We start from the raw sequence: 8,761 nt of genomic DNA, 5'->3' as shown, positions 1-8,761 counted from the left end.
AATAATTCCATTTTGTCTGGAATAACATTCACCTAAGTAGTCACTGAACATATCCCAAAGCTGGGGGCTGGGAGGAGGGGAGATGATGAGCACTGAGGGATGGAGAGAACATGGCAATTCTCAGAGTGGCCAAGGGAGGTTAGTTTTCCATTATCAATGCACTAATCAAAGTCACTTCATCTCTTAAGGCTTCAGTCCTCCCCTGTAAAAGAAGGGACTTGGAATGGATGATCTCCAATGTCCCTTCCAGTCCCATATGTCACATGATTCCCTACTTCACAAAATAGACCATATCGTCCCCTGGTTATTCCTAGCAGTATGACAGCCTGCCTTGGGCACCAATCTATTCACAATGATGCTCATGAGTCCCCACCAACCGAATCCTTTTAAATTAGTCAGTACTCAAAATGTGACCTCATATTGTAGTGAGTATAAGAAAAATTTACTTAAAATAGAAAGCATTGTGGTATGAGGCACCAAGGGGAAAATAACCAAATATATCAAATACGCATGGGTTATGCCAGATACTCTTGTGCTCTGCAGGTAACTACGGCCGTGAGTCCTCCATGCCTACTTCCCAGAGCAGCCTCTTTGTGCAGCGCTGTAGATGTAAAACTCACTTATCAGATGGACGTGAAAGGTTTTGGGTCTTGATGTCCAGGGTGCCATGGCTGGCACAGATCTTGGACAAATCAGGAGTTGGTCACTGCTGCTTCTGTAGCAGATTAGATGAGATCTCCTTGAGGTTTGAAATCGTTGCCCTATAGTGAACACATCATTAGGCCTGGGGACAAAACACATGTCTAGATAGTCAGTCAATAAGTATTTATTAAGCATTAACTCTGTGCCAGGGTCTGTGCTAAATGCTGGAGATAAAAATAAAAGCAAGCAAGACAATCCCTACCCTCATGGAGATGGCATCCTAGGGCAAGGGAGAGAAACACACAAAAGGAAGCTAGAAAGAAATGAGAAGGGCCCTACAGCAGGTTAGGAGAAGGAGGAGGGTTCCAGAAAGAATCCATTGAGAGGAAGCATGACTTCCTAAAGTGGTGGTCTTGGGGAAAGTGTCACCAATGAGGAGAGGAAGGACCCAGGCAAGTAAGAAGAAGGAGGAATATGGAGAGCCAAAAGATCAAAAACAGTCCTTTCCATCCAGGGGTCGCTATTTCCATTGGCATCCATGAACTCAAGAGATTAGAAACTCCTGGGTCCCTCAGCCAGAGCCGACCGGAAGCAAGAGGAGTTTCTACATTGGAGAGGCTAACCTCCAGAGAAGAAGAGGAGGCCTCTCTGACCAGAACCCCTTAGAGTTGCCTAATGTATCCCCTTCCTCCTCAATTGTGGTGCATCATTCAGGGTCAGTGATACCCTGGTCTACAGGTATCAGCATTAAATAATACAGCAATTACCAGCAATATGATGTAGTGGCAGGGGTAGAAACTCAGGCGATGGGGGCAGCAATGGGGCATAGGCCTCAATGGAGTGGGCTATAGCTAGACACCAGCAGAAGAAACAAACAGTGGCATGGGCCTCATCAAGGGAAGTGCCAGAGTAGACAGTGATGTAGATAGGTCTATTGCAGACTTTTGATTACTGTAATCTGGAATGGTACATTACTTCCAATATAGTCACCAGGGGTCAACTTCATAAATGCCCTCTATTCAAGGACCAAAAGGTAGAATTGTTGGGAGGTCCTTTGCTTTCTAATGACAATACAGAGATAAAACTATCTCAGTATAAACTACCCAAACCTCATTTAGCAAAGCCTTCTCTGAACGGTATCCTGGGGGCAAGGAGATCCTGGCTAGTAGGCTAGGGAATGTTAAGTGGATGGTGGTACACGGTGTCTCTGCATTGGCCCTGGTCTTGGAACAAGTTGCATGGAAATGGGTAAGCCTGTTAGCTACCTTACTATAGATGGCTCTAAAGAGTGATAAAAATTGGTGGCTATGCTAAAGAATCATCACGTGTGCTGCGTCCCTAATGTTTCCGGTGCTTTTTCTGCTCGTTATTTCTGATTTACAGCAGGTAACCCATTGTGAACAACAAAGATTTGGTATCACCCACTATGAAGAACAGATTGTTAAGATTTGGAAATTGGTTCTAACAAATGAGCAAGGCAAAACTTCAGATTTCTAGTCTTTATTCTCCCCATATTCAGTTATTCCTTCAGGGGCCATTACGTTGTTTCTTTTCTTTTTTTTCACATTTCTCTTTTTTGTTTTTGTTCTGCTTGCACTAAGCTCTTCCTCCAGTGCTGCCTATGCCAGGATTCTTGCATCCCTGAGGTCGTAATTGTACAATAATTACGGTAAGGTCATGTAAGTGGTAAAAGGTCACTTAGAAGATTTTTAGGACCTTGAGACCAAGGAATGGGATGGCAGAAGCAACATCTAATCCATAATGTTTAAGCTAGTTTCTCCCTAAAAGAGAAGAAACCATCTTGAGACTTAACTGGTCCAGGAGACTAAGGATTAAATTGTTGATATGAGTCCCATCACCTAAGTATAATAGTTCAGCACACAAGGAGTCAGGGGCTCCTCAAACTTAACACATCATGCTGACTAGGTGAGTCACCATGGCAAATATGGAGGCAGGAGAGCTGTATCCAACTAATTCTATGCTGTATATTAGATACATATATATGCCGAATATATATTATATATGTATGTATGCTGAATATTCTTTCAATGCTATGGCTGAGTAAGTCTTCTTTTGTTCAATGTTAGGTGATCACCAGGGGTCTCATTTTGTTCCGTTCCCAAGCGTCAACCAGCAAACCAACCTGACATTAGGGCTGCCCCAGAATCATCCTTACTACATCTTCACCCATTTCCCTTTTCTGTTCTCCAGTCTCTGTCTCTTTCTCTCTGCGTCTCTGTCTCTTCAATATCGCCCCATCTACTGACTCACTCCTTCAGCCCACAAACGTACTAAGGATTCCCTTAAAAACATTTACTCGATCCTGCTAATCCCCACAAACTATTAGGTTATACCTCTCTTTCCTTTCATTGCCTGTCTCCTCTTCACTCATTGCCTCCTCCTCATCATCATGAACTCACAAGAGTCACGACTGAGGTGGAGAGACAGAAGCTTTGCTAGGGGCACGGAAATTTGTGTGGTGCAAAAATCAAACAAATTTTAAATTGACTGCATTTCTATTTTGACAGCACTTTCACTCCTGCAACCATACAGAAACTAGCTGAGTAATTAGTTAAGTTAGGAAGCTACCAGATAGTTTGCCCTCTCCCCCTCAGCATAGGGTACAAGATACGAGCTCGTTCTCAGTCTCCCTCTACCCTCCTTCCTTTTAGGACAGTTATAAAATAACCTTGGCCAGGTACATAAGCAAAATTTTCCTAGTCCTTCCCTCTGGTACCCCCATGCTCTTCCTGTCCAGTATCACCTTGTGGCTGTGGCTGGTGTCCTTCAGCAAGCAGGCCTTGTGCTCTGAATCAATGGGCTTCAAGCCCACCTGTTTTGTGGAGCCAGCAAGCTAAGAATAGTTTTTACATTTTGAAATAAAGTTTTATTGTATTTAAAAATATAAAATCTGTTCCTATCTCACAGGCTGTACAAAAACAAGCAGTGGGCCTGATTTGGCCCTCAGGCTGGAGTTTGCTGACTCTGGTCCAGGGCATTGGCAGCCTTCCCAGGTTTACAATATCAGTTCCATCCTTGACTTCTCACTCTCTTTTAAGCACTCAGTTGCCCAATCCCATCCTTTCTAACTCGATGACATTTTTCCTATCAATTTTCCTTATCCCTCTGCAAGACTGTCAGGTCCACAAGGGCTTGAGTTCTGTCTTCTCCAAACTTTGTGTTTCCCCTGGTATCTAGAACAGTAAACTGCACACAGTAGATACTTAATAATTTTTGTCGAACAAATGAATGGTTGAGCAGATCACTAGTCATTTAATTAAATCCTTTATCACCCAGTCTTTAACTTCTACTTTGTCTAGGTGGACCTTTGCTGTCCCTCGTAGGGCACAAAGGGTTAAGAACTCAGGGACTAAAAAAAAACCAAAACTCTACTACAGGGAAACCAGAAAAATAATCACCACATCCTGATGCACTTGAAGGACAGATTGCTTATGATGGGATTGCAATTTGGTCTCTAAGTGGGAGACATGATTGCAGTCATCATCAATATTACTGCCAGCTAAATCTACAAGGGACACGATCAGGTAATTGAGGCCCCAAATTTAGTTTTTATCCAAACCCCAAGATTAATAGGAATGGTTTCAGGGAATTAACTGTTTCTAGGCGTTCTGAGGCACACGTCCCTTGGGTGTCAATCATCATAATTGGAAAGGAATCAGCTGCACCTTAGATCAGAACAATTGGGTGGGTGGGGGTGGTGATCTATTGTCTGGGCTGGCTAGGCTCAGATGCTAAGAGACCAACGTCAGGACATTAATGAGATCAAGGTCATGAGATCCCTTTGTGGGTCAGTGAGCTTCGGTTTGATATCTGTCCTGGTCAGTTAACTCTGTTCTATGGTTAAAGATAACAGCAGCTAGCATTTATTTGTATAGCACTTTAAGGTTTGAAAAGTACTTTAAAAAAATATCTCATTTGATTCTCCCAAGAACCTGGGAGGGAAGGACTATTATTATCCCCATTTTATATATAGTTGGAGAATCCAATGCAGAAGGAGGTTAAGTGACTTGACCAGGGTCACATAGCTAGTAAGTATCTAAGGCCACATTTGAACTCAGGTCTTTCTGACTCTGGGCCCAGCGCTTTCTTTCCACTGTGGCACTTAAGCTGCCTGTCATGTATCTATTCTGTCAGTAACTTTGAACAAGGCACTTTACGATTCTGGGCCGCAGTTTTCTCGTTAATATAATAAGAGGGAGGGATGACCTTCTAAGGTCTCTTGCAGCTCTAGCTTTAGAATCCTCCGGCCTTTCAGGGCCTTACTTTCCTCTGAAAAATGAGGGATTTGGACTAGATGATCTCCACGGTTCCTTTCTAAACACCGGCCTCAGGTGGGATTGTAACCCTGGCTTCTGGTGTGATTGTAACCCCAGCCAACCGTCTAGTAATGAAGTGTCGTTGGATAGAACGGACTGGAGTAAACCTTTCTACCTTTTGGAAGAGCAATTCCAAGGACCCACCTTCGTGACCGAGAGGTAGCAGGCTCACATTTGGATACAAAGGTGAGGATATGACATCAGCTTATGGGATTCATTTGACTATTGGTACACGGAGGGGGCAGCTGAGTAACACAGGGACAAGAGCTCGTGGCCCGGAGTCAAGAAGACTTATCTTCCCGAGTTCAAAGCTGGCCTCAGACACTTCTAAGCCAGGTGACCCTGGGCAAGTCCCTTAACCCTGTTTGCCTCATTTCTTTATCTGTAAAATGAGTTGGAGAAGGAAATGGCAAATTACTCCAGTATCTTTGCCGAGGAAACTCCAAATGGGATTGTGGATTGTTGGACATGACTGAAAAACTAGTGAATGACAACAACATGGAGAAGGTCCGTCAGATCCAACGCAGCCAACCCGATTAAACGAACCACAAAGGATGGAAGACAATATAGGTTAGTGGATAGTAAAGTGGACTTGGAATGAGGGTTCCAAGAACTTGGTTCAAATCCTGCCTGTGATACTTCTTGGCTACATAACCCCAGGAAAGTCACCTAATCTCTCGTGCCTAGCTTCCTCATCTATAAAAAGGGAGGGAGTACACCTAATGGCTTTAAATTGGTGATCTTATGCACTAGTCATTAGCCCAGGAAGGAAAAGGGGCCACTTGGATCTTCATTTTTCACGTATTAAGACTCACTACTCTGAAAACAAAACCAAACAACAACAAAAAAAATTACTATTTTCCACAACCAGGCCAAAAAAAGGAACTTTTCCTAACCTGATGCCGAACAGCATGCGTCTGTGATTTCTCCCTTCTCATACCCTACCTGCCTCTCACTTCAAACTCTGAATCCCCAGGCCTGAAAAAGAGAATGCCTTCAGAATGTGAGGCCAGTGGAAGTGATCAAGGGGAGGTAGCTTTGATTATTTAAATTTCAACAATCACTCGAAGCTTAGGGCGCCATTAAGAATTTCAACTACAGTCATCCCTGTGAAATCAGTCACCGTTTCAGGGACTCGCTCAGGCAGGGGGGATGTTGATTTCACGGCAGTGAAGGAAATGAAAATGGGAACACTTTACCTGTGGCCCAAATTCTCCCCGGCGCTTGGGATTCTTCTCAGCATCCTAATGATGATTGTTCTGGTGACAATGAGAATTTAGATATGTGGATTACAGTAGCAATACTTCAGGCTGAATCGAAATCCCCAGGTTTTTGGAGGCAGCATCATGTAGTTAAAAAGGACCCCAGATCTGGCGTCAGATTACCAGCTGTGCAACCTTGGGCAAATTTCTTGACCTCTCTGAGCCTCAGTTTCTTAGGAGCATAATGATATTTGCACTCTCTCACCTCACAGGGCTGTTTGTGAGTGAAGCCCCTTGTAAACCTTAAAGTACTATGGGTTTTAAAAATTTTTTTATTTATACAGTTATCCTTTCCACATTGAGACTTTCTCCATCACGGTTTTGCTATATCTTGGGTTGGCAGAATAAATTAAATGGGAATTTTGGGAGAGTTTTGAGGAAGCTGTAGACAACAAGTGAAGGCCAGCAGATGACATAGAGCCTATGACCAAATACTTAACCCACATTTTACAATAAGGTAACTGTAAACACCCCATTAAAAAAGTTCAGACCTCCTCTGGTTATGCAGGGAGGACTAAAAAATTTTACATGGATTTTCCAGATCAGGGAGGTACCAGGTCCCTCCTCACCCCAGATATGGAAGGGATAACTGTAGTTTTATTAAAGTACAGACTACAGTTATTGCTGTTGCTCCTTGTCCTACTTTTTTCATCTTCAATGGGCCTAAGCTTATCAGTATAGCAGTTAGAGAGAAGTTTTAGGGCCCAAGTATCAGTGAAAGACTCTGAATTTCTGATTTGGGTGTGGTTTTCACAGCTGTGGGCCTCAGTTTCCCATCTACGAAGTACACCGGTTCTTGTGGTTTCCCCAAAGATTTTTTCAGTTTTTTAATCAAAAGTAATTTGCAAAGGCCATACAGTTCAGAGAAGAAAAGGCTGAAAGAAAACCCTCTGAGGTTTCCAAAGCTTAGAAGGCAAGGTAAACCTCTGGTATTTGACTCTTAAGAAGGGTGAAAATACTTGTTCCTCACCTGCCTGCTTGTGGATATTTAAATTTCAGTCCCTATTTTCAGTACTGTTGCCCTGCGCTGGATCTCACTCACTCAGGCCTAAATTTGCATTGTGTTTATTGAATGCTATAAAAATGCAGATTGAGGATTGGCCCAACCATTTTGGAAATCAATTTGGAATTACGCCAAGAAAATGAGTGAGCTGCCCACACCCTTTGAGTCAGAGGTCCCACTGCTAGGTCCATATGCTAAGGAGGACAAAGATAGAAAGAAAAGTCCTGAAATATTTACAGCAATGCTTTTTTATAGTAGCAAAAGGCTGAAAACAAAGTAAATTCCTTGGGAAATGGCTAAAAAAATTGTGAAATCTGAATATTATGGAATATTGTCATACAAAGCCTAGAAAGACTTACATGAACTGGTGCAAAGTGAAGTCAGCAGAACCAGGAAATCGATATACACAATGAGCACAACAATATGAATGGAAGGAACAGCCACAACAAAACAAAACAGAATGCTACAAAATTATAATAGCTGAGCATACGGCACTAGGCTTGGAAGACTCAGCTTCATGAGTTCAAACGCAGTTTCAGATACTTCCTAGCTGGGTGACCCTGGGCAAGTCACTTAACCCTGTGTGCTCCAGTTTCCTCGTCTGTAAAATGAGTTGTAAAATGAAGGAAATGGCAAACCACTCCAGTATCTTTGCCAGGAAAACGCCAAGTGGGGGTCACGAAGAGTCAGACATAACCCAAACTACTAAACAACAAGAAATTATGGGTATAGAATATGGCATGTAAGGCTGGAATATCTATTTACTTATAGCTGGTGGTGCAGTAGATAAAACATGGGGTCTGGAGTCAGGAAGACTTGAGCTGAGTTTAAATCTGGCCTCAGATACTTACCAACTGTGATCCTAGGCAAATCGCTTAACCTCCTTCTGCCTTAGGTTTCCTCAGCTGTAAAATTGTGATAATAATTGCATCTACATTGGAGGGTTGTTGTGAACACATAGCACACATAGCTACCGCATAGCAGGTGCTGTATAAATGCCTATTCCCTCTCCTTCCCCCTACTTATTTCTCCCCATTAGAATGAGGTCCTTGAGACTACAGACTGTTTTTGCCTACTTTATCCTCAATGCCTATTTACTACAATACCTGGTAAGCAAGAATCAAGTAAGATAATATTTGTAAAGTGGTTAGTACAGAGACTGTCACTTAGAAGATGCCTAATAAATGCTTGTTCACTTCTCTGCCTCCTTTTGATTCTTGGTTACAAGGGCTGGCTCTCTGGGGGCAGAATGGGGAGAAGGCTATTGAGAGACAAAGGCACTATGAAAATATAGCAATGATTTAAAAATATTTAATTTATTTATTTTCAGTTTTTAACATTTATTTCCATAAGTTTTAAATTTTCTTCCCCTCCTTTCCCCCTCCCTCCCCAAGATGGCTTGCAGTCTGATATGGGCTCTACACATACATTCCTATTAAACACATTTTCACATTAGTCATGTTGCATAGAAGAACTATGATGAATAGGAGAAACCATGAGAAAGAAAACAAAACAAA

The sequence above is a fragment of the Trichosurus vulpecula genome, chromosome 4 (genome assembly GCF_011100635.1).
Source record: "Trichosurus vulpecula isolate mTriVul1 chromosome 4, mTriVul1.pri, whole genome shotgun sequence".
In the NCBI taxonomy this organism is placed as follows: Eukaryota; Metazoa; Chordata; class Mammalia; order Diprotodontia; family Phalangeridae; genus Trichosurus; species Trichosurus vulpecula.
Note: the sequence above shows the minus strand (reverse complement) of the source record.